We start from the raw sequence: 26,742 nt of genomic DNA, 5'->3' as shown, positions 1-26,742 counted from the left end.
AAATTAAATAACAGGTTTCTCCGGCATAGTAAAAAGCAATGCAGTGGGGCAAAAGGAAATGTAACGAAACATCGACAAAGATAGAAACAATCAGAATAGAGTAGACTGAACATATCTACATCTATTTATTAGTTCTAAAGTAATAATCGTAAGTACCGCTTCAGACATAAAGGACTATATAGGAAAGCAGGGCCAAGACCGAAGCGGTTACAATGCGAAATTTTGCAAAGCTTCATCGACGCGGACATTTAAGACACAGAAGCAGTTGATAGGATGACAAAATACCAATACGATACAGACGCACGACTCAATGATTGACTGGTTACAGGGTGAAGCACACACTTCCTGCCCAAGTGACAAATTCTCTGGCGAACTTGCAATAGAAGATATTCGTATCTTTTGTTACAAATTGATAGCCGTAAAGGAATCTGTCGCTTGGGTTACATGCTGGAGAATTTCCTCCTTCGTTACTAGTGTTCATTTGGGCACCATTGCCTAGTTCGTCCGGTATGGAAAGTGCGGATCGTTGTACCACCCCCCTCGGCCAGAGTAGCCCATAAAGGGGTAAAAATGGCGGCTGTGAGTTTCTAAGTTGTAGATTCTAGCTAATCCTGGTCACGGCACCAGTTTATGTTGTGACTGGTAGAAAACAGCAAACCGACAATTGAGTTTTAATCAAAAGAGGCTTCACACACAGATTTATTTTTCTTGACGTTGTGGTTCAATTACAAGTGAGGTTTTAGCCTTTCTGATATAGAAAGGCTATGTAATCACTGTGAAAATCGACTTTTTAACCGAGGCCCGGAGGGCTGAATGTCATATACTATTCGACTCAGCTCGACGAACTGAGCAAATGTCTGTGTGTGTATGTGTCCGTGTGTGTGTATGTGTGTGTATGTAACAAAAATATGCACTCACTTTTCTCAGAGATGGCTAAACCGATTTTCACAAACAAAGATTCAAATGAAAGGTATCATAGTCCCATAGCCTGCTATTGAATTTCATTTGCATGTGACTTCCGGTTCCGGAGTTATATGGCAATATGTGAAAATTTAGGAAAAAGTTTACACTCAATTATCTCTGCAAAACTCAACCGAGTTTTGCAAACTAAGATTCAAATGAAAGGTCTTATAATATCCTGAAAATTTGTGGAACATTTTATCAGGATCCGACTTCCGGTTTCGGAACTAAAGCGTGATAAGTGGAAAATTACCAATTTTATTAGTATTTTTCCACGAACAAACACAGGTACAAATCCCATAAAACTGTCCGATAAATTCTTCTAGTTTACAGAGCTTGTTAGTTTGTGGGCATGAAAACTTAATTCGGCACTACTGGTCCCCTCTTTTCCTGTTCCAAGAGTTTCCAATTCCTAAAACTAAATTGACTTTGATTTCTCTGCGATGCTTGAACCGAGTTTCACAAATCTTGATTTGAATTAAAGTTCATACTATCTTTAAACCTACTGTGAAATTTCATCCGGATCCGACTTCCGGTTCCGCAGTTGCAGGGCAACGAGTCTCAAAGTTTTCAAATCGCCATATAGAGTGACAATATGTACAACACCGAAAGAAGAAGAAAACACTAAACGAACAAGGCGTGCTTGTTCTATTTCGTACACGTTGTGTAGTGATGTCAATAATAATAATAATAATAATAATAATAATAGTAATAATAATAATAATAATAATAATAATAATAATAATAATAATAATAATAATAATAATAATAAAAATAATAATAATAATAAAAATAATAATAATAATAATAATAATAATAATAATAGTAATATTAATAACAGTAATAGTAATATTATCAATAATAATAATCTTACTGCATGTTTTATGCTGCTAATTTGTGCTGTTTTGCTTGACTTACATATGCAAAAGTAACATAAAGCAGGTTAGCTTCGTTTGTTTAACTTCGTTTCAGGAACCAGGAATCAGAACAAATTGGCTCAAATGGCACGTTCCCCTTGATATTTGGAGATTTGTGCCTTGCCATCAATTTGTTTTTAGCATCATTTTCCCGATATATAAGAGGGAAGGATTGAAAGGAAATGGTAAGGGTTGGACTAGGAGAATGGGAAAAATTGACGACACAAAAACACATAAAAGCAGAAGTAAATTCTACACCCCTAAGGGATGCTAAACAATCTGCTGAGGATCACATTTACTGGAAGCAGAAGTAAATTCGGAACCTCTACGAGGTCCCGAACAGTCTGCTGTTAATAAAACCTCCAACCCCCGAGAGGATTTAGAGATCTTACAAAAGCGACACCATTCTGCACTCCCGGAAGAATGCAGAACGGTTCGCAGTATGAACAAGCAGAAGTAAATTCAGTACCCCCAAAAGGATGCCAAACAATCTGCTAAACCCTATTTAAGGTGAATACAGAAGGGATTCATTCACTCCAGGAAGAACGATGAACCCTTCTTACTATAGCTCCTTACCACATTGGGTGAGAAACGAGAGAATATCCTTCAATTTAAGCTCCGCATACACAGACTCAACCATGTATGGAGAACCAAAAACTCGGATACGTAGCTGCGTCAATGCGGGACAGTTACATATCAGATGATATGAAGTACCATAATCGCATTCACACAAATCACACGAATAATACTCAGCACGTTGAATAGTAGCCATGTGATAATTGAGTTTGCAATGTCCAGTCAGAGCTCTGACCAGAATACTTCAATGATACTTGGAGAAATGCAGTAGACACTTTGACATTTTCAGATTTAAATCTGGTAGAAATGCTTTTGTCTGAGCGCAAGTTTGCAAGCTGCGCCAGTAGCTGGCATGTTTGGATGCAGCCCAAGAACGTATCTTGTGCTTTATCCAACTAGTTGAAAGTGGTAAAGCGGGTTCAGGACCAACGAAATCATTCGTTGCACCAGCTCTAGCCAACTCATCAGCCCATTTATTTCCAGTAATACCAGAATGGCCGGGTACCCATAAGAAGTAAACAGCATTTGAAATGCTGAGGTCTTCAATTTGAGTTCGACATGCGATCACTAGATTCGACCGTGAGTCATTCGAACTGAGTGCTTTTAAGGCTGTCTGACTGTCGGAACAAAAATAAATTCGTTTACCACAGATCCTCTGCTGAAGTGCCGATTGTACTCCACACAGAATTGCGTAGATTTCTGCTTGGAACACAGTACAGTATCTACCAAGTAAATGAGACTGCTTCAGCCTCATTTCACGACAGTAGACACCAGCATCAGCACGACCATTCAACAGAGAACCGTCCGTATAACAAACTATGTGTTCATCAAGTTGTCGTTCCAGACAACCAGACAACCATTCCTCACGAAGAGGATAGCTCACATTGAATGTTTTGGAAGGAAAACTGCATGTGAGAGTTAGGTCACTAGGAGCGAGTAAATACTCATTCTACGTAACCATTTGAGACCACGAGCGAGTGTGGCTGGTAGCATAATCTAATGGGTTACTGTTCCAAAGCCCTTAAGGCCATCGTCCAAGTACCATGCGCGCGGGTGGTTTTAGGAAATTTTCGATGGAAATTTCGAAAAATTTGCCAAAATCAAAAACATACAGACCTTTGAAATACATTTATCTATCTACAGGGTGAAAATGGCTGGAAAATTCGGAGGATTTTCCGAGTCTTATCAAAAATAGCTCTGAAAAATGTGTGTTTTTGTGATCTTTCACAATTATCTGGAAAAATAAAGCGATGACATAAACTTTTTTTTTCAAATAAACTTTATTATGGATACACAGATTACATTCGGACACATTTTTGGAAAACCTTTTCACGCTTTTCATAGAAAATCCACGAATTTCAAAAATTTCCACGAAATCGGTTATATGAAATTCGTTGATTTTCCATGAAAAGCGTGAAAAGGTTTTCCAAAAATGTGTCCGAATGTGATCCTTGTTGCCAGCATGAGGTTTTATTTGAAAAAAAAAATTTCATTCCATCGAATTATTTTTTCAAATAATTGTAAAAAATTACAAAAAAAGCTCATTTTTTCAGCGCTATTTTTGATAAGACTCGTAAAATCCTCCGAATTTTCCAGTCATTTTCACCCTGTAGATAGATAAAAGTATTTCAAAGGTCTGTATGTTTTTGGTTTTGTCAAATTTTTCGAAATTTCCATCGAAAATTTCCTAAAACCACCCTCGCGCATGGTACTTGGACGATGGCCTTAAGACGGTATGCACAAGATAATGCTTCTTGTTTTAGGATCACATGTAGTGGTTTAATGCACAGTAGCGCCTCTAGAGCAGCAGTAGGAGTTGTCGTGAATGCTCCTGTCATCGCCATTAGGACCATCCTTTGGAGATGATTTAGCTTTGACTGAACTGTCGCGACTTCTCCTTTCTGTCACCATACAAGACATCAATATGCTAAAATTGGTCTAACAATAGTTGTGTAGATCCAATGAATATATCTGGGTTTGAGTCCCCATGATTTTCCAAAAGCTCGTCTGCATTGGCCGAAAGCCATACCTACCATCTTTTAATCCTGAAGTCAATGTGAGCAGACCAATTCAGTTTTGAATCAAGAATAACCCCGACGTATTTAACTTGATCGATCACAGTGACCTCTGAACCGAAGAACTGTAACGCACGAGCTCCTGCGATTATCCTACGATGAGTGAAAAGCACCATTGATGTTTTGCCCGAATTTACAGATAATCCAACCTGACAACACCATTGCTCAACAGATCGCAGGCCTTGCTGCATTTAATCAAAGAGAGTGTTAATGCTTATACCGGTCAGCAATATATGATAATCATCGGCAACACCATAAGTCGGAAACCCAAGGTTATTAAGTTTCGTTAACAAACCATCAGCGACTAGGTTCCATAAAAGTGGGGATAGTACACCACCTTGAGGACATCCACAGACACTCAGCTTTCTAATCTCTGCTTGCCGAAACGATGAGCAAAGAAGTCGATTGCTAAGCATTGCGTGTATCCAATTTGTGATACTTGAAGATATGCCATGACCACGGGCTGCTTCAAGAATTGAATTGAAAGACACGTTATCAAAGGCACCTTCAATATCTAGGAAAACTCCCAAGCAAGATTGCTTTTGTGAGAAAGCTTTTTCAATGTTGTACACAACATCATGTAACAGGGTTGTAGTGGACTTTCCACGCTGGTAAGCATGTTGCGTTCCATGTAGCGGATGCACGCCCAGGCTAACATTTCTGATATAGTGATCGACTATGCGTTCCACTGTTTTAAGAAGAAATAAGCTAAGACTGATAGGTCTGAAACCCTTCGCTTCCTCATAAGTGTCGCGACCGCCTTTGGGAATAAATTTGACAATTATTTCCTGCCAGGCTCTTGGAATATATCCTGTCGCAAGACTAAAAGTAAGTATTTTCTTCAAAACATGTTTGAAATGTTCATTCCCTTTCTGCAGTAACACTGGGAAAACTCCATCCTTTCCAGGAGACTTGTACGGAGCAAAACTCTCATCTGCCCATTTGACCGATTCAATCGTTACAACGCTTCGAGCAAGGGCCCAAGAATCGTAACTACCTGAAAAAGTCTCGGGAAGAGCTGTCGGTGATGGATCCATACATCCTGGAAAGTGAGTGTTAAAAAGATAGTGAAGTATATCACCTTCATCAGACGAGTGTTCACCATCTAAAGTTCTTAAGAAACTGACATTAAGGTCCTTAGCTTTCGAAAGTAACTTATTTAATCTGCTAGCCTCGTTGAGACTAGAGACATTTGTGCAAAGGCTTTTTCAACCACTTCGCTCAGACGATCGAAGAGCATTTTTGTAAGCCCTTCGAGCCGACACGAATGCTTTCGATCCATATCTGCGTCGGTGGTTCCAAGCTATTCTACATTGTTTCCTTAGTCTAGCAAGTTCAGCATTCCACCAAGGAGTTCTTCTAGTAGCTCGCACAATCCGAAGTGGACAAGCCTTTTCATATGCTGCAACTATGAGTGAATTTGTCTCGTCGACAACATTTTCCAAATCAATTGGGGTTTCAATTGTTGTTTGGTACCCGTAAAATGTAGTCGCCAAGCCCTCTTCATAGAGGTCCCAGTTTGTAGATTGGGGATTACGATATGTGATAATATCAAATTTAACGTTTGAATGATCAAAGAATATGTACTTATGATCAGACAACGAAGGTTCGAGCTCATCGGAGACGAGCCAATTCACCAACTCATGCGCAATTCTATTAGAGCAGAGAGTTACGTCCAAAACCTCCTCTCTTCCAGATCTCGCAAAAGTTGGACGGTTTCCTGCATTGACTATGTGCAGGTTTGTACTTCTCACAAATTCCATCATACCAGAGCCTATCGAATTTATATCTGTGCTGCCCCAAATGATATGGTGAGCATTTATGTCACTGCCGATTATAAGCGGTAAATCACTCGTGCAGCAGTATGATTTAACCTTTTTGTAGTCATCGCTTGGCGAAGGTTGGTTATGCGGTAAATATGCCGAACAATAGACATATTTCCTGTCTTTCCATCAATAGTCATACCAACTGTGACAACACAAATATCCCGAGTTGTGAGCTCCGATATGAGAGAAACATCGAGAGCACTATTTGCAAGTATGCATGCTCGAGGCATTTCACGTGGATTAGTCATACCGGTGTTGTTGAAGGCAACAAAGACTGGGCTTAACAACCTTCCAACGTAGAAGTTTCCCGTTTAGAAATATGGTTCTTGAACCAAAGCTATAGAAGCTTTACCTCCTTGCAGAAGTCTGAAAAGATTCATAGTTGCTGTACGTTTATGCTGAAGATTGATTTGTGCCACTCTAACCATTATCAATTAGAGTAACGAACATTCCATCTCCAGCACTACCCGTACAACAACTACATGAAACCAAATATATTGGCTTGTAGTCGCCTATAGCGAACCATGTAAGGATTTTTTAAAATGTTTTAATCATTTAAATCCCACGAGTTGCGAAGAAAGAAGTCGTCCACTGTGCCAGAGCTTTGCTTAACACAGTAAGGGAAAACCCTAAGATATTCCGTTCACGACTTCATTGTTTAACCTCCTGCAGCCATTCAGCCATCGGCACGGGAATACACCTTGACTTACGAGTTCCTAGTTTTCTGGCCTATTACGACATGGAACAGGAAACCAGTGGATCAATTCAGTGGCTTACCTGTTTGGTGGACTTATACCACCGGTACAGGTGGACCGTAGCCTTAGCCAGTTGGGAAACCGTTACCGACACTACACGGCTATCTAGGCTGCTCAGAAAGGGAAGTTGACATTGATGGTCAACTTCCATGGATGCCGAGCAGCCGCAAAAACATATGCAAATAAAAGCAAAAACATATGCAAAAGTAACATAAAGCAGGTTAGCTTCGTTAAACTTCGTTTAATTGGTTTAATCGAAATAGAGCATGAGATAGTAAGTCTAGGTTTAACTAGGTTCAACACTTTTCCGATTTGTAGATCATATTTGTTGCTGGCAAACGAACCAAGTTCGGTAATTCTGGTCATCTGAATCCGGTCTCGGAAGTAGGGATCAAAAATTGCAAAAAAGATCTCACACTTTTTTTCAAGATAGCCGAATCGACTTTTACAAACTTATAGGTTCAAAGGAAAACAGTTTCATACAGAATTCCTAAATTTGTTGTAGATACTACTTCCGGTTCCGAAACTACGGGATACACAGGATTTGTTGATTTTGTTAGATTAAGTTCGAACAAACTTTCCTATTTCTGTTCAATGAATAGTTGTATTTGAGAATTCCAAAGTAATATTTATGATGTTATGTTATCATTACACCACAAGGTAAATTAAAACCGGGTTTCAGTGTAGGTTCACAACAATCATTTTTGAACATAATGTTTGCATTCCAAGACCAAATTTGATCACATTTCAAAAATATGGCGCTGGTCCTGGAAGGATTCGTAGTGTCAGTAGAATCGTAGCACCAGCCATGCAATGGTTCTGAACACTCTTAATCGGCTGCGAAGTCTGTTGAAACAGAAGGTCAAATTCCACTACAGGAATGTAATACCAAGGCTTTGCTTTGCTCATAGACATCTTTAATATGAGAACCATTTATTAAATGCTAACCTCATGAAGCATAGTCATCAGCTGGCGCACATATTCATGAACTAATGAACGAACGAAGCAGCTCTCCTTGCTTGGGTTGCGCTGTAAAATTTACTCGACATAACACTTCAATTTGCAAGCCGTGTCTGCTGCACAGGGTGTTTGCTTGAGTATATTAAATATAAATTTGCTTTTGAAGAATCTAACAGCGTGGTCAGCACGAGATAGCGTATTATTGATCCTTTCGACATACTCGAAATACGCAATTAGTAATTTTTTTACGATTATTTCAATTTACTTGAGTTTGAACGAAAGCAGATAGTAAAACCATACAAATATGAACAACAAAGTGATTGTTCATGTGTTGTCATAAAACGTATGGTTTAAAACTGTCCTATACACTCGAATGAAATTATCAGCTCACATTTTTTAAAATAAATATTTAAATTTTTTAAATATTGGAATATGAGTTAAAATTAAATTATTAAGATTTAAATAGAGTGTTCAGCCATAGTGACATTTCAGCTCTACCCGAGCAGAGTGTGAGATCAAATAGAAAACTCTTTTTGATGTTGTGATGTTCGCATATATCGTTTACTCAATTTGCTGTTGTTTTGGTCGTTTTAAGTGGCAAAAAATCAAAATCGGGAGCAAAAAAATATTCTGATGATATCAAACAGAAAACTATTTTTGCTAACAGCGAAAGCAAACTGAAATCTAAATAAGATATAGATTTTTCTTGTTTATAACAAAACTAGTTCTCAATTTGAAGTTATTATCACACAACGAAAACAAAACTGGAATGCATTCAAATGCAGTTATTGATTTGCTTTAAAAAGACATTACTGGTGGGGTGCCCACCCAGGAGACCTGATCAGGTTGTACCAAACAACGATATTGTCCGTTATGGAATATGGATGCTTCTGCTTCCGATCCGCCGCGAACACCCATTTCATTAAGCTGGAAAGAATTCAGTATCGTTGTTTGCGTATTGCCTTGGGTTGCATGCAATCAACTCATACGATGAGTCTTGAAGTGTTGGCGGGCGTCTTACCGTTGAAAAACCGGTTCTGGGATCTCTCATATCGTTTGCTCATTCGATGCGACATTTTGAATCCTCTGGTGATTGAAAACTTCGAAAGGTTAGTTGAGCTTAATTCTCAAACCCGTTTTATGTCCTTGTATTTTGATTACATGGCTCAGAATATTAATCCTTCTTCGTTTGCTTCCAACCGTGATCATTTCTTGGATACTTCTGATTCTACTGTGTTTTTCGACACATCCATAAGAGAAGAAATTCGTGGAATTTCGGAACACGTACGCCCTCGAGTGGCCCCTAATATATTTTATAATAAATTTAGAACAGTCAACTGTGAAAAGGTGTTTTACACTGATGGATCAAACACCGACAGGTCCCCAGGCTTCGGCATCTTCAATCAAAACATCACCGCTTCTTACAAACTCAGTGATCCGGCTTCAGTTTACGTCGCAGAATTAGCTGCTATTCAGTACACCCTCGAGATCATTGAAACATTGCCCAAAGACCATTACTTCATTGTCACGGACAGTCTAAGTTCAATAGAAGCTCTCCGGGCAATGAAGCCAGGAAAGTATCCCCCATATTTCCTGGGGAAAATACGGGAACACTTGCGAACTTTATCTGAACGGTCTTCTTCAATATCGTTAGTCTGGGTCCCTTCGCATTGTTTCAGACTCATTGGCTAAGGTGAGCGCATTACAAGGTGACATTTATGAAAGACCAATCTGCTTCAATGAATTTTTCAGTATTTCGCGTCAGAAAACTCTCGAAAGTTGGCAAACTTCATGGACGAATGACGAACTGGGACGATGGCTACACTCCATTATCCCTAAGGTATCGACGAAACCTTGGTTCAAGGGGATGAACGTGAGTCGTGATTTCATTCGCGTTATGTCACGACTCATGTCAAATCACTATACATTCAACGCACATCTCCGGCGTATCGGGATCGTGGAGAACGGGCTCTGCACCTGTGGCGACGGTTATCAGGACATCAAGCATGTCGTGTGGTCGTGCGTAGAGTATCGCGACGCCAGATCGGAGCTATTGGAATCCCTCAGGGCCCGAGGTAGACCGACTGAGGTTCCGGTTCGGGATGTGTTGGCGAGTCGGGATAGTTCATATATGCTTCTGATATACCAGTTCTTCAAACACATTAATATACAAGTGTAATCTGTTACATCTTGCTTAGAAAGTTCCTCCTATTTATCGACGTTATTTCAACTGTGGCTAAGAATTATTTTCACCTGCAGGTTCGACACTAACTTCCGCCGATTATCCCGATTCCTCATCTGTCCACCATCTTCATCGGAACTATTCGTAGCCTGGGGGTGTTTCCCGCGGACCCACACGGACCGAGGGATACGGCCAACGTCATCTGGATGACTCATGATATATTCCATCCACCGGCCGGTGCCGATCGCCAGCTGAAGGTTGGATCTGCCAAAGTCGACCACTGCGACCCCAATACAACATTATCCAATCATACTATCCTAGTTTTAAGTTAGTCGTTAATAAAATTAGAAAAAGTCCTTGGCACCTTAGAGCTTAAGCAGTGTGCCTTAAAAATAATTATATTATTGAATAAAAAAAATGACATTACTGAAAACAAACAAGTCGCAAGCATAAGCTAAAAATAGATTGCGCAAAAGACCCGGGATAGACCTTTAGGCGATATCACTTGCAACAGTACAAAAAGTGTCAAAGCATCAACACCTCTACAGAGAGAGACTTGTGTTTCGAGCCTAGGTGATTTGGATTCCGAACTCTCTGCGAATGCTATGGACTGTGACATTAAGCTGTAAGTAGATGGAGAATTTTCGATCATATGACAAGCAGTGTTGATTCACAAAGCTGTATACAGATAGTTTTAGCCGATGTACACTCGTTTCGTCGCATCCGTCCCGCAACCATCGTGAATTGCAGTGCGGATATTTGATAGGTATGAAAACGTGCTCTTTGTCTCTCTCGTATCCAGAAGCTGTAGCATGTGAGTATCATAATATCAAATTGAGTTAGTTATTTGATCTCACTCTACTCGAGTATGTAATCACTTTGAAATACGAATTTCGAGGCTCAGAAGAGCGAGCGGTTTAGAGTGAAGTCTTTTACAGCAAAAGCTCGCTGAAGACGTGAATTAGGAATCTGACAATAAGCAATCCCAGATCATATGTCATTTTGATTCCAAAAAAATATCTTACTTATTTCGATTAATTTGGACAATGAACGAGTATCTCACTGCTGCCTATGGGAAAATTCATATAACTTGACGAGAATCGAGTTATGACGAGGGGTGGATGTAGCAAAGGCCAAACATAGGGTGTGATGTTAGTAACAGCATAACTCCGAAACTACTGAACGGATTGCTATCAAATTTGGCACAGATACTACTTGTCGCAAAAATATTTACAAGGTAGGGGGAATAAATATTCTCAGCCAAAGAAGGTAAAATTGATCTGAATCGACGAGGAAAATCATAAAGTTAATGTGCATTTTTTATGTAAATTAAGAAAACTGTCGACCCAAGATGATAAAAATAAGTTAACAACATTTAAATTAACTGAATCGTTATTCTATAGAACGAAAGTAACACATGGATCAATAAGTCCCGAGACTAAAGCAGAGATGGCGCTCGTAGTAAACCAGTAACCACGTCTTTCTAGAGTACTAATCTTTGATTGAAACTGGTCAAAATTTTAAGTCGATCCGACCAGAAACAGCTGAGTTATCGAGGTTGGAGTAAAGTCGTTTTGTAGTTTGTTTAAAAAATGGAAAAAACCGAGTTTCGTGTTTTGATAAAACATTTTTTTAATGGGTAAAAACACCGTGCAAGCGTAACAATGGATTAAAAAATGTTATCCGGACTCTTGTCCTTCAAAAGCAACGATTTGTCGGTGGTTCGCCAAGTTTAAACGTGGTCGTACCGACACAAATGACGCGGAACGCTCGGGTAGACCTGTGGAAGCCGTTACACCGGAAAATGTGAGTGAAGTGACAAAAATTATATTGAAAGATCGTAAAGTGAAGCTCCGTGAGATTGCTGAGATGACACAGATATCATATGGAAGTGTATTTACCATCCTTCATGAAAAATTGAGCATGAAAAAGGTTTTTTTCCAAGTGGGTGCCGCGATTGCTTTCGATGGAATAAAATGCACCCTGCCACAAGTCGATGAAAACAATGGCGAAATTGAACGAATTGAGCTTTGATCTGCTTCCCCACCCCCCATACTTGCCAGATTTAGCCCCCAGTGGCAACTGGCTCTTTGCTGATCTTAAAAAAATGCTCTAGGGAAATAGATTTGGCTCAAATGAGGAGGTCATCGCTGAAACTGAAGCTTATTTTGAAGCGAAAGATAATTTTTTTTATAAATTGGAAAAACGTTGGAACCATTGTATCACCCTAAAAGGTGATTATGTTGATGAATAAAAAGAAATTTTGCAAAAAAAATGTTGTTTCTATTGTTAGTCTCGGGACTTATTGATCCATGTGTTATTATCTAACGTAGTTATGAACAGCCTTTCGTTATCAAATAATCATTATCACAATCTTGAGCAATTATGTGGAGCAATTGTGTTTCATTATGCTCTGAGTATTTCAATGGTCAGAACAATTTCTAAAAAATTTTTCCGGCCTTGCCTTCACGAAACATTTCCAATCAACGCCGGGTAATTCAGCTAGTATGATATAAAGAAGAGCGAATTATTCAAAGGACTTGTTAGTTGATGCACGAAAAAACAATCACTTTGGCAATGCCGATCGTCGATTTCTGAACCACAGACAATAACGGTCAAAACAACAACCGAAAATAATAGTCAGAACATTTAACATCTTTTTTTTTAACTTTACGCGAAAACTTTTAGAAAATCTGATGTTTAACGTACCCCACCAGAAGGAAATCGTTGATCTCAAATGTATTTTTCAGATCAAGTTCCTGAAGAAGGTCTTTCTGTGGCTGACGATCAGCGAAATTCGTCCTCGAAAGCGAATGAGGGCTTTTGGCCGGATCTGGTGAAGGATCAGTATGCCGGGAGATCACTAAAGGAAATAAACTATCTTCTGATAAACGTCATCTTCTGATATCCAATGTCGTCCAGATATGTGGATAAAATATAATGGATTATTAGTGTAAAAGCTGCCAATGGATTATTAGTGTAAAAGCTGCCAAATCTTTTCCTTGATCACGGTTATGGTTCCGGACAACTGCCATAGGAAACATTTTTGTAGAACGCAACATAGAATTAAAGGAATAATTGTTCCATTAAAATTTATTTTTGCATCTTTGTATCGCCTAATCGAATTAGTCATTAGTCATTTTAGTGAATGATCATTTTTGGAGTTTCCCAAAATTTTAGCCTCGCAAATTTTTTTTCCAAAAGTTACAGCAAAAAGATAACATAATGAGATATCAATTGAAAAATTGATGAGCTGAGATCAAATTGAGATTTCAATCTGATGTTGCTATCATAATAAGATTTCGATTTGCTCTCGTTTTGATGTTTGACTTTGCTCGGGTATTATATATGCAGCAGCCCTAATTTTTCCATAAAAATCTTTATCTTAGCTAGTACAGGCAGTAGAACAGTTGAGTCATTGTAATGCCCACGGCTGGCTATTTCAACATATTGCATCAGCCCGAAGAAACCGATCGAATTAATTGATTATGTACATAAGCGACGCGATCGCAGTGAATTCACGTAGGTAGTTATAGGTGGTAGTTAGTCTACCAGATATATATATATAAGTATAGGTTTTTGTTAGTTACTTAGGTTGGAGTATAAAAGGGTCGGTTTTGGTTTAAACGAGGCTTTTTTTCTTAATTTTTACTGTAGAGTAATGTTCCTTGGGCGACCGGGTAACACCGTAATCAAACTTGGACACCATTACTCAGGCCAAAAGCAGTAGTTAAGAAGAAAAATTAAGTTGTTCATTAATTAGGAGTTAGGTCTGGCACGAAGTTACGTGCTGTAGGGAAGATAGGACAGTAAAGTGTAAAAGATATTAGAAGAATAAAAAAAACGAGAGAAAAGGAATTTGTGCGATTTTATAAGTGTTTTAAAAAGAAATACCCAAATACCCCCTCTCGCCGCTCGGGCAACGCATATACATGGTTTGGTTATTACTTATATACTAACTTATAGAGAGCGAATCGATTCAATTGAAGATTGCATCGATTTTTGTCGCAATTTGCTTATAATATTATGTGACATTACATCTAATGGTTCTATATTTGTGAGTCTGTGTAACTCATTTGTACTAAACCAGGAAGGACGCTTCAAAACCATTTTCAGAATTTTATTCTGAAACCTTTGAAGCGTTTTCGTCCTGGTGGAACAACAACTTGTTTTTTAGACAGAGATTAGAATTTCTGTTTATAAGAGGATATAAACATTTAATATATTTATTACACTTAGCTTGGATTCCTTCAATGTGATCCTTGAAAGTGATTTTTTTGTCATACGTTAAACCTAAGTATTTTGCTTGATCAAATCATGTCAATTCCAAGCCATTCAATTTGAAAATGTGATTATTGTTTGGATTAAGAAAAGAAGCTCTTGGCTTATGAGGAAAGATAATTAATTGCGTTTTTGCAGCATTTGGTTTAATTTTCCATTTTGACAGATAATCACTGAAAATATTTAAACTTCTTTGTAGGCGACTGCAGATCACTCTTAGATTTCTACCTGTGACTAACAAACTTGTGTCGTCACAGAATAGAGATTTCTGACAAAGAATGGGTAGATTTATAAGATCAGCAGTGAAAATATTATACAAGATTTAAGTTACGGTCGAACCCTGCGGAACACTTGCTCGTACTTTAGATTTACAATTCTGATAGCTAACCTGAAGAGTGCGATCAGTTAAATAATTTTGAATCATTTTGATCAAATAAATAGGAAATTGGAAATCAGGCATTTTAGCTATTAAACCTTTGTGCCAAACACTGTCGAAAGCTTTTTCTATGTCTAGAAGAGCAACTCCAGTGGATAACACAGAAGATTTATTTGCTTTTATCATGTTCGTTACTCTGACAAGTTGATTAGTAGTTGAATGTTCATGACGAAACCCAAACTGCTCTGGTTAAAAATTGAATTCTCATTTATTTGAGACATCATTCCCAACAAGATACATTTTTCAAAAAAAAAAAAAAGATTTATTCTTTTGCGAAATTTTCATTTCGCAAAAGAATAAATCTATGTTTAATTTCACTGTTTGCACTACAAATGTGACTTTGATCTGTTAGAACCAGATCAATTGTAGAGGGATTTTTGAATTTGTGCACTGAGAAAATTATAAAATTCATCTTCGCTCGATTTTAAAGATCGAGCATTCCAATTTAAAATATTGAAATAATTATTTAACATCAATGTTAAATTTTAAATTCATTATAATATTATTGCAAATTGCCATCCCACTTGAAATGCTTCAAAAAGTGATGAAGTCGAATTCATTCGGATGATCATTTGAAAAAGTTGATCTTGTAGGTAGATCATTTTATTCTCCGTTATATCGCCTAAATCGACTTCGTTTAAAGAAGCGAATGGCATTGAAGGAATATTGGTAGGTAGATGCCTACCTGGTACACTAGTGTAACTGCCACTAGAAGAAGATGATTTGACCTGTCAATAAATTGTTTTCGTTAAAAAGGGTTTTTTGTTTTAAATTCGATGAAATAAGTGCCTTAGAAGAATTAGGCGTGCATTTGTAAAGTTTTTTGGTTTTCAGGTATGTTCTGTAAATTTAAGGTCGCTGATTTGACTAAGCGTTTAAAATTTTTGATTTTCATCGCAATTCGAACATGAAAATTTATTAGTGGTTTCATTCATTGGACAAACGTCTTCCGAATGCGATTTACCACAATTCAAACACCGTATATCCATATGACAATTTTTAGGTTCCATAGCCGAAGCCTTGGCAACGACGACATTGCGTTAATTTTGCAATACCATTTTGCCGTTTATAATGTTCCCAATGAATTTTAATGTGTATTAGGTAAAGTTCATGGGAAATTCCAAAGCTTGCTTTAGAAGTATCATTCCTTCTTTTTTTCATGAGTATTACTTGGGAAGGGGCAAAACCAAGCAATTCTTTTAGTTCATTTTTAATTTCATAAGCACTTTGATCATTTAATCAGCCTTTCAAGACAGCCTTGAAGGGTCTGATTTTATGTCAAATGAATAAAATTTATGAAGTTTCTCGGACAAATATCGGATAAGACGTTCATACCCTTTCAATCCATCAACCAAGACTCGACCTTCTCCTCTTTGTCCGATTTGAAATGAGACTTTTACTTTCGGTAGAAAAGTAGAAAGCTCAGTACGGAATGCTTTGAAGTCGGAAATCATCGCCGTCACTGGAGGTATAAATTGTTGTTTCTTACCAGAACAACAAGCGTCCATTTTGGGAATTTTTGAAGAATTTTCTTCTATGTCGCTACAATCTGATTCAGGAAGAATCTCGTAAATATTGTTGGACGGCATAGAATCATCGGAAGGGAAGTCCGTCCGTTGTCTTTCATTTTACATTAAGATTCTATAAGATCGTGAATGTTATTAGAAAAATGTTGAATAACGGATTGTGATTTTTTCCGTATTGAATTATTTTTAGCCTTAGGCTTGTTGCTTTTCCGGTTCGACGCAGGCATTTTTTAAATGAATGCAATTTGAAATTAAATTAACTAGGCTAAATTAGTCTTCGATTAGACTCCTAGTTTGAAAAAGTCTTGATAAGACTGATTTTGTGGTAGTCTTAATAAAGACTCATTAGTTCGAAGAATAGTTCTTTGATTAGCTAGTCTTGAAAAAGACTAATTATATTAGAATATCACTATTTGTATAGCCTTGAGAAAGGCTGGCTAATTGTTAGTTTTTAAAAAGACTGTTAGTGAATCAATGAAACTCTAGGTAGCTAGAAAAAATTTCCAGGAGTCAAGAGCTATACGCGTGCGGTGCGAACGACTGTTTAACACCGACGTTATCAGCTCACATACAGATTGTATTTAGGTGATAAACCATTAGCAAATAGGCTAATAAAATCAATTTTCTTTATAATCTATCAATTAATGTCTAACGCCAAGAATTTCCCAGGTTTGAAAACAGCGTGCAACCTCGCTTCTTCGAACTTGAAAATTGAATTTTGATTTCTACAGAGTTGGCCTGGTTCTTCAATAGATATTCATGTTCCGGTGACTAACATGTTAATTTAAAACTGTCTGCGATAGATTTTTTGAGCCCAATTCGGAGCGCTTGTACCTCGGTGATTTGTTGATGAATTTGTCACATTTAACTTGATCTTAAAACATTTCTTAAAAATTGATTTGTCGACGGAGTCGTGTGCACACTGGACTCTTCATTTACAAGCGATACGGGTGATTTGCAAATGGATTCAGTTCAAAGTTGTGTTTAGAAGATAATCATAGATACTTCTTCACCCTTCAATGTGACAAAACACAATAAACTGACTCTTAGCATTAGCTCATAATTACTAATATTGATCTAAACAATAATCTTGTAATATAACTAGATGGCTAGAAACTGATATGGTCTGATCAAGTAAAATCCAAACTAAGTGTAACAAAAACAATAAATCGTTATGCAGTACCAATTTTATTAAGTTGTTTTTCCACCAGGAGTGAAACGCTTCAAAAGATTCGGAATAGAGTTCTGAAAGTTATCTTGAAGAGGCCTCCTCGGCTTAATACAAATGAGTTGCACAGACTCACATATATAGCAATATTAGATGCAAGATCATATAGTATCAAATATAATATAACATTTGAATAGGATCCCTCGAGGAACTTGGTGAACCGCCAGCTTTAGTTCAATTATCATTTGCATCAAAACAACGCGCGTTTAATCGCTTCGTGCGTAGTGACTATGACAATATCTATCAATAACATCAAGTTACAAAATAATAAAAATTGCGGAATTTTACTGCGTACCCATTGGTTCCTAACATGTAGAGTATGTGTATTTTTACGCGCTTAATTTTCTCATAGATGGCTGAACCGACTTTAAAAAACTTATGTTCGTTTGAAAGCTACTGTCGGGCCATTGATCAAGTTCAAAGATCAAATGGCTGTGACTTTTGGTTCCGGAGATATAATGGTATAAGTGACGTAACCGACAAAACTCGTTGTTTTTCCGCTCTAATGTAGGGGAGAGTGGGGTTAGTTAAACCACGGGGATACGTGAACCATTAGGGATATTTCTTCATTGACTGGAAACTTTTCTACGATCATTAGGTGTGCTGATAACCCTACCAGTAACCTAACCTCACACATATTTGTGAACGCGTCTGAGGTTAGGTGTAACTGTTATGTATTATGAAAGTTATTCTCTGAAGGAAACTGCACGAATCGCGACCTTACGTTATTCTGGAAAATGTTTATTGTGTGCCACCTGTGGTACATAACTGCATAAGATTAATTGTTATCGTGAGTGCATAAATATTTATTGATTTTCACAAAATGTTTGAAAAGATAAAAAATTTTTTGCCGTCTTGAAAACACGTCCAATCTGGTAATAATTTGTGGGGATACATGAACTACTTTTTGTGGGGTTACCTGAACCACTTTCGTCAATGCTGCTGGAGGTTTTCTACCACTTGCGATGGTATTTCCATGGGTTAACTTCATTCCTAAAATGTTGAAAAACACTGTGCCGAATACGCTCGGCCTTGCAAATAAAAGTATACATGGCCTTGCAAATAAAAGTATGCATGAATGCATAATTGTTTTTAAAGGTGTGGAGGGATTTCATTAAATTTTGAACGCGTCGAAAACAAATCTGAAATTATTAAATTTCGATAACCACGAAAGCCACCTGTACGTTGGGGTTCTACTACCACACACTTCTCATAAGATGCAGTCATTAGACAGAACTTGCTACAATTCATTTAACACAGCTTACGACCATTCTCTGGATGTAGTGATCAAGTCTCTGCAGCAACCATTGACAATTTACGAGATTGCAGAGTACGTGAATGCTGCGCATGGCACTGCATTTACTCCAACGAATATAAAATCTGGATTTTAAAAGACGGGAATTTTTCCTTTTAATCGACAAACATTTTCTGCATCAGACATTTTTGGAAGTAAATTTACCAACAAAAGCTTGAGCACCAAGAACATCGTAGAAAATTCTGACATTGTTGCTACCAACGATTCAATTCAGTCTGACATGTCCTCTGACATTGACAATATTCCGTTTTCATCCATAATGCCGAAAAAGCAACAGAATACTGAAAAACGCGTGGATTTCTACAAGCACAATCCCCAGAAGAGGTTCCCAAGGACTGAACCAAGAAAGAGTATAGCTCGAGGAAGAAGTATTATCGCTACAGATTCGCAAACAAAGGCAGATAAAGTCATTTCACACATTATACTAAATAAATCTAATATTTATTTTATACTTAAAAAAAGGGACATGTTCAAAAATATAACTAAATTTTTTTTTTTACAGTTCTATATATTTTTATTCCTTCCTTGAAGGTGGTTCAATTATCCCCATAGAGTGGTTTAAGTATCCCCATGCATGGGGATATTTGAACCATCTGACATAGGATTGTAAAAACCTGGTAGTTATGTCAAAAAGCGAATTTACATTTATTGATTACATTGAATGTCGAAATAGAAGGTTTGCTTTGATTAATCGTAGGTGAAACATATTTACACCAAATAGTTTAAAACATATACCAATTAACAAAAAAAAGTGGTTTAAGTAGCCCCACTCTCCTCACCTCTAATTTCGTAAAGCGCTATTGTTCATAGCCTCGACCTCAAATCTAAATCGACCTCAAATCTTCCTCAATTGGTAGTTCTTTTCTGTACACAGGAAAACAAACCAATTTCGGTTATTTTCTCAAGAATCGAAGATAATTATTTTGAAGAATACCACAGTATTATATATGATAGTATGACTGATATGAGAAAGGCATCATTACACCAATAGGTGGATTAAAACAGTTTTTTTTTAGATTAGCATCACTCTTCTCAAAGTCAAAAATCAAAATAAAAAATGAGCCCAAATTAGTGTCAGAAATTATTTTATAAAAAGATGAAAAAATCATGAGACTACATTGAAGAAAGAGAAAGGCATTATCACACCACTAGGTAAATTAAGAAGGTTTTAGCCTTTCTCTATAGAAAGGTATTAGAATTGCTGGAAAAATCGACTTTCGAACGGAGCGTCGGAGACCCATAGTGTTATATATCATTCGACTCAGTTCGACGAGACCGGAAAATGTCTCTGTGTGTGTACTTTTCGAAGAACTTTGAACGCGCTCAATTTTCTCAGAGATGGCTGACCCGATTTTAACAAACTCATGCTCGTTTGAAAGCCACTGTCGGGCCATTGATCAAATAGCTGTGACTTTTGGATCCGGAGATATGATTGTATAAGTGACGTAACCGACAAAATACGTTGATTTTTACCGCTCTTATATATATATATATATATATATATATATATATATATATATATATATATATATATATATATATATATATATATATATATATATATATATATATATATATATATATATATATATATATATATATATATATATATATATATATATATATATATATATATATATATATATATATATATATATATATATATATATATATATATATATATATATATATATATATATATATATAAGAGCGGTAAAAATCAACGTATTTTGTCGGTTACGTCACTTATACAATCATATCTCCGGATCCAAAAGTCACAGCTATTTGATCAATGGCCCGACAGTGGCTTTCAAACGAGCATGAGTTTGTTAAAATCGGGTCAGCCATCTCTGAGAAAATTGAGCGCGTTCAAAGTTCTTCGAAAAGTACACACACAGAGACATTTTCCGGTCTCGTCGAACTGAGTCGAATGATATATAACACTATGGGTCTCCGACGCTCCGTTCGAAAGTCGATTTTTCCAGCAATTCTAATACCTTTCTATAGAGAAAGGCTAAAACCTTCTTAATTTACCTAGTGGTGTGATAATGCCTTTCTCTTTCTTCAATGTAGTCTCATGATTTTTTCATCTTTTTATAAAATAATTTCTGACACTAATTTGGGCTCATTTTTTATTTTGATTTTTGACTTTGAGAAGAGTGATGCTAATCTAAAAAAAAACTGTTTTAATCCACCTATTGGTGTAATGATGCCTTTCTCATATCAGTCATACTATCATATATAATACTGTGGTATTCTTCAAAATAATTATCTTCGATTCTTGAGAAAATAACCGAAATTGGTTTGTTTTCCTGTGTACAGAAAAGAACTACCAATTGAGGAAGATTTGAGGTCGATTTAGATTTGAGGTCGAGGCTATGAACAATAGCGCTTTACGAAATTAGAGGTGAGGAGAGTGGGGCTACTTAAACCACTTTTTTTTGTTAATTGGTATATGTTTTAAACTATTTGGTGTAAATATGTTTCACCTACGATTAATCAAAGCAAACCTTCTATTTCGACATTCAATGTAATCAATAAATGTAAATTCGCTTTTTGACATAACTACCAGGTTTTTACAATCCTATGTCAGATGGTTCAAATATCCCCATGCATGGGGATACTTAAACCACTCTATGGGGATAATTGAACCACCTTCAAGGAAGGAATAAAAATATATAGAACTGTAAAAAAAAAAATTTAGTTATATTTTTGAACATGTCCCTTTTTTTAAGTATAAAATAAATATTAGATTTATTTAGTATAATGTGTGAAATGACTTTATCTGCCTTTGTTTGCGAATCTGTAGCGATAATACTTCTTCCTCGAGCTATACTCTTTCTTGGTTCAGTCCTTGGGAACCTCTTCTGGGGATTGTGCTTGTAGAAATCCACGCGTTTTTCAGTATTCTGTTGCTTTTTCGGCATTATGGATGAAAACGGAATATTGTCAATGTCAGAGGACATGTCAGACTGAATTGAATCGTTGGTAGCAACAATGTCAGAATTTTCTACGATGTTCTTGGTGCTCAAGCTTTTGTTGGTAAATTTACTTCCAAAAATGTCTGATGCAGAAAATGTTTGTCGATTAAAAGGAAAAATTCCCGTCTTTTAAAATCCAGATTTTATATTCGTTGGAGTAAATGCAGTGCCATGCGCAGCATTCACGTACTCTGCAATCTCGTAAATTGTCAATGGTTGCTGCAGAGACTTGATCACTACATCCAGAGAATGGTCGTAAGCTGTGTTAAATGAATTGTAGCAAGTTCTGTCTAATGACTGCATCTTATGAGAAGTGTGTGGTAGTAGAACCCCAACGTACAGGTGGCTTTCGTGGTTATCGAAATTTAATAATTTCAGATTTGTTTTCGACGCGTTCAAAATTTAATGAGATCCCTCCACACCTTTAAAAACAATTATGCATTCATGCATACTTTTATTTGCAAGGCCATGTATACTTTTATTTGCAAGGCCGAGCGTATTCGGCACAGTGTTTTTCAACATTTTAGGAATGAAGTTAACCCATGGAAATACCATCGCAAGTGGTAGAAAACCTCCAGCAGCATTGACGAAAGTGGTTCAGGTAACCCCACAAAAAGTAGTTCATGTATCCCCACAAATTATTACCAGATTGGACGTGTTTTCAAGACGGCAAAAAATTTTTTATCTTTTCAAACATTTTGTGAAAATCAATAAATATTTATGCACTCACGATAACAATTAATCTTATGCAGTTATGTACCACAGGTGGCACACAATAAACATTTTCCAGAATAACGTAAGGTCGCGATTCGTGCAGTTTCCTTCAGAGAATAACTTTCATAATACATAACAGTTACACCTAACCTCAGACGCGTTCACAAATATGTGTGAGGTTAGGTTACTGGTAGGGTTATCAGCACACCTAATGATCGTAGAAAAGTTTCCAGTCAATGAAGAAATATCCCTAATGGTTCACGTATCCCCGTGGTTTAACTAACCCCACTCTCCCCTACATTAGAGCGGAAAAACAACGAGTTTTGTCGGTTACGTCACTTATACCATTATATCTCCGGAACCAAAAGTCACAGCCATTTGATCTTTGAACTTGATCAATGGCCCGACAGTAGCTTTCAAACGAACATAAGTTTTTTAAAGTCGGTTCAGCCATATATATATATATATATATATATATATATATATATATATATATATATATATATATATATATATATATATATATATATATATATATATATATATATATATATATATATATATATATATAGATATATATATATATATATAAGGGTGTATATCACCTATAATTTCTTAAAGCGCTAGTGCTCAAAAGTTTAAGCACCTCATGCAAAATTGGAGCTAAATCAGACATGCGTAAGGGATACTGCCCGGCGGTAAAGGTTTGAAAATTTTCGATCTATCTTGAAAAAGCACCATAGGAGGGAGTACATGAAATTTCCAAAATCGAAAATTTTTGTTGATGCCAAAGTCTTAAAACTGCATGAAACATCGAGATTTAGTGTCGTCTCGGAAAAAATTTTTTTTTTGGAAGAATCAGCTTTGTGGGACTTGATTTCAAGTCCCAAAAAGTCGATTTCTTAAACAAAAATATTTTCGAGATGACACTAAATCTCGACTTTTCATGCAATTTTAAGCCTTTTGGTATCAAAATTATTTTTTTCGATTTCGGAAATTTCATGAGTATGTGACATTAAACACTGAAGCATGCTTTTGTGAACCACTCGAATCAATTCGAAAAAATTTGTATCAAAAATGAGCCAAAATTAGTGTTAGATATTATTTCATAAAATGAAAAAAAATTCATGAGACTGCTTTGAAGAAAGAGAAATGCATTATCACACCACTAGGTGGATTAAGAAGGGTTTTTAGATTAGCATCATTCTTCTTCTCATACAAATAGGCAATGCAAATGTCAAGCGCTTGGTTGGAAAAATTATGCCTACTATGTGATATAAACACTGAAGAATGCTTTTGTGAACTACTCGATTCAATCTGAATCAATTGGTGTCAAATATGAGCCCAAATCAGTGTCACAAATTATTTAATAAAAAGATACAAAAGGTTTTTTTGAGAGTGTTTTGAAGAAAGAGAAAGGCATTGTCACACCACTAGGTGGATTAAGAAGGGTTTTTCCTTGTATTGTTGTCATAGTATTTACCGACACTTTCCGAAGATTATCGACACTTTATACTATTAGTATGTGAGAAGGGTTGAATAAAGCAATCAATTTTTATGAAAGAATTCAATTATCATTCTCAAACTATCTATGCGCTTAAACTAAATTAAGTTTCAAAATGGTCACTTAAATAAGTTTTTAGTTTAGTGCATCCACCATCATCTTTATTTTTGTTATTATGGGAGCTTATGAATTGTTCTATTTTTTATTTAATTTTATTTCGTGTCTTGTATATAACTCTATCAATTTGTTTGTGCCAGCAATTGTTTCTAGCAGTAAGTGTTTATGCGTTACCTAAAATTTAATATAATAATAGTTTTTGCCAAAAAATAATCATGTAGTTGATATTTTGCAATATTCGAAATAGTTTAATAACTTTATTCCCAGCGAACAGAATCAATTTTTAAAAGGGAGAGAGAGTGAAGAACTATTTATTTTCAAAGGGGCGCGCGAAATGAAAAATTTGGGAACTAATGCAACAGAAGATTGCATATACAGTCTGTTACAAAAGAGCGTGGTGACTGTTGTGAGAAAATGAAAAAGACTAAACATGAAAATACTTTTGAATATTGTTTTATTAGATCAAAAACTTGCATGCAAACACATTAATAGCAAGTCCAAGCCCCTTCAGCGTTAATAATGGCTGACACCTTCGAGGCATACTTTGAGTGAGATTTTGCTAGTATTCTTCTGAAAACGACTCCAAATTTGTGCATTCATTCGAGACCAAACGTTCTCAATTTAATTGGCATTGGGCGACTGAGAGGGCCAATCCAAGGTCACGACACCATTTTGCTCCTTTGCCCATTCAAGACGTTTTTACACATGTTTTTCACTCAACATCTGTTTTTGCAAAGTACTTCGAAATTTCAAATTATTTTCGATTAAATGTCCGCGAACAGTTCCGTGCGAAACATTTAAATCTTTTGATGTGGAACACATCTTTATTTTCTATATAGGGGTGCAAAAAAGAAACTCAAGGAAAAATACACGTAGAAATGTGGTCAGCTCAGTCTATGTTGTATCTATTGTTGATATTATTTCATCATTTAATTGGAAATATTTATAAGTTTCGATTTGAATGTATCAAGCCACGTATTTTCAATTATAAATTATTGAAATTTTGATTAGAAGCGAGCAGTGTCCTATTTTGTCTGCTAAAAATCTCCGGCCGACCGGATTTCCCTGCCATAGACGACGGTTTTGAAGGAGTAAGCGATATATCAAAGGGAAAGCTTCGCTTTGATTGGTCAATCTATGCAGAAGCGAGGCTGTGGGAAGCACGCGATTCTATAAATAGAAGCGAAATTATAGCTAACGTTTCAGTCCTATGCGTAGCATGCTAGAGGTAGGGTGTTTGTTGTTGCTAGACAGCAAGACAGAAAGTACCATAAAACGATTTGAAGTTTTAATTGTTATGCTCTGATCTTGTGTCATGCAAGCTCGGATGAAATTCCATGTTATGTCGTTTCGCCCGAGAAACTACCCTAGGGTAAATTTTGAGTGCTTAAGATTAATTTCTAATTTATATAAGATGAACTCGATTGAGAATGAGAAAAAGGTTAACGTTTTATCCGAAATCGCAGAATGGTAGAGAAACTTAGCGCTATAAAAATAACTGCTTGCATACAAAACTTGAACACAAGCTTGGCGAAGAGAAGCTTTAATATCGAAATCCGTATCGCATATATGTACAAAGATATAATTGCATACATTTGGGATATTGGTATAATTTCGTCGGCTATTAGACAAATACAAATCAAGACAAACAAAGTTCGGTGTTGGTTCCTAATCAAGATCAATCTAACCAGACTATCGTGCAATTCCGGATTCAAAAGTGTGATGATTGATTGAAGATCATTAGAAATTTTGGTTGCCTTGTTCCACATCAATGGCTCGAGCAACCCTATGGGGCTGATCCTTGTACTTTTTTGGTCAATATTGAAGCACCTTCGCGTTAAGTTAATGTCGGATTCTTCAAAAACAGGTCACAAATCACTTTTTCGTCTTTTTCTGCCAATACACCGTCAGAACCGCGATTTTGAAAGTAGTCGACATTTTTCACCTTTTTAAAACGATTCACCCACTTACTCACAAACTGTTTTCACTTTTGCATGCGTACGCGGTACTCATTTTGGAAAAAAATGCTCAAATCGAATTGTAAACAATAGTCAGCTGATTTATTCTCGCATTGCATCAAGGGCACTACTGCCCTCTGTGTTGAAAAAAATATCACTCCATTCCACTTCACTGATCACGAATAATCGTGACCACGCTCTTATGTAACAGACTGTATTGTGGTCGGATTCTACCTTAACTACTATGTGACATTAGATCTAATGATTATGTATACGTGAGTCTGTGCAACTCATTTGATTAAACCTGGGAGGCCACTTAATGATAATGATGTTATATTAAATCCCGGGAGGCAGTTTAGTTTAATAATAGTACCTATAGGCTTATGTTGAAAGATAGTTTATTGTCACTAAATTTCTGTTTGAGCTGTTAG

General features: G+C 36.6%; 1 protein-coding gene across 11 annotated transcripts in view; it reads left to right on the top strand.

Annotated features, from left to right (window-relative positions):
* The window catches only part of LOC131434603 (glutamate receptor ionotropic, NMDA 3A-like), a 646,413-nt gene that overhangs the window by 204,558 nt on the left and 415,113 nt on the right, over nt 1-26,742 (top strand). The gene's annotated exons all lie outside the window — the stretch shown is intronic.

This window comes from Malaya genurostris, chromosome 3 (genome assembly GCF_030247185.1).
Source record: "Malaya genurostris strain Urasoe2022 chromosome 3, Malgen_1.1, whole genome shotgun sequence".
Taxonomy (NCBI): domain Eukaryota; kingdom Metazoa; phylum Arthropoda; class Insecta; order Diptera; family Culicidae; genus Malaya; species Malaya genurostris.
Note: the sequence above shows the minus strand (reverse complement) of the source record. Positions and strands in the feature narration are given on the sequence as shown.